Source organism: Morone saxatilis, unplaced genomic scaffold (genome assembly GCF_004916995.1).
Source record: "Morone saxatilis isolate NCDOM2014 unplaced genomic scaffold, NCSU_SB_2.0 Contig4, whole genome shotgun sequence".
Lineage (NCBI taxonomy): Eukaryota > Metazoa > Chordata > Actinopteri > Moronidae > Morone > Morone saxatilis.
In genome coordinates, this window is record NW_023339984.1 from 17,360,913 (window position 1) to 17,361,933 (window position 1,021).

Here is a 1,021-nt window from a genome sequence, read left to right on the forward strand (position 1 = left end):
AGTAAGCTTGGCCCTGACCTCTGACCCCTTGTGGAGGAGGCCGGCAGATCAATACTTTCTGTTATTATTAGGGTTTTGAGAAGTGTTCTTACCTCGAGCCCACTTTCTGTACGTGTATATACAGAAGATGAGTATGGCATTGTAGAGGATGAACAGCAGGATGATACACACCAGGTTGGGCAGAGACATCAGAGGAGGAGGAGGAACCTCCCACCTCTGTCAAGCCACAACCTGAGTGCAGCTGTGTTGTGGTTATCTTGGAGCTGCCCAGTTTTTACTGAGGTATCGTCACCATGCAACCTAATGCTGCACAGATAATTGCCTTGGGGGCAAACTTCAACAATCGGCAGACTGTTGACCAATCAAACTCACTGGAAACGAACTGAGTCATCCCTTCCAACAGGATCCTGACAGAATGCCCGACTTCACAATAAAGTGACGAGTAATAAAGAATAAAGATACTTTCACAGGTCAGTTGGATCACCTGCTTCTCATGTTTCAAACACATGAAAGATTTCTGACAATGCTTTTTTCCCCCTTGACGCAGCTCAGAATATCAATTTTACTTTAACTGAACATTTTTAGCAGGTGCAGGCCCCTGGTCCTTTCCTGGTCCCAGAGTGGCGAAGAGTATCTGGACAAATCCAGTAAGCCGACCCCTGACCTCTGACCCCTTTTTTTATTTGGGAGAGGCCGGCAGATCAATACTTTCTGTTATTATTAGGGTTTTGAGGAGTGTATTTAACCTCGAGCCCCACTTTCTGTACATGTATATACAGAAGATGAGTACTGGCATTGTAGAGGATGAACAGAAGGATGATACACACCAGGTTGGCAGAGACAATTCAGAGGAGGAGGAGGAGGAGAAAGGAGAAAACTTGTAAGGCTGAGGCTGTGAGAAAGAGAAACAATCATCAGAGTTCAAACATGAAACATAATCAAGTTCTCTCCTGTTCTCATCCAAATATCTGCATGTGAGTCCCAGATGCAAAAAATTTGTAAGGTTAGCACGCTGTGGTTC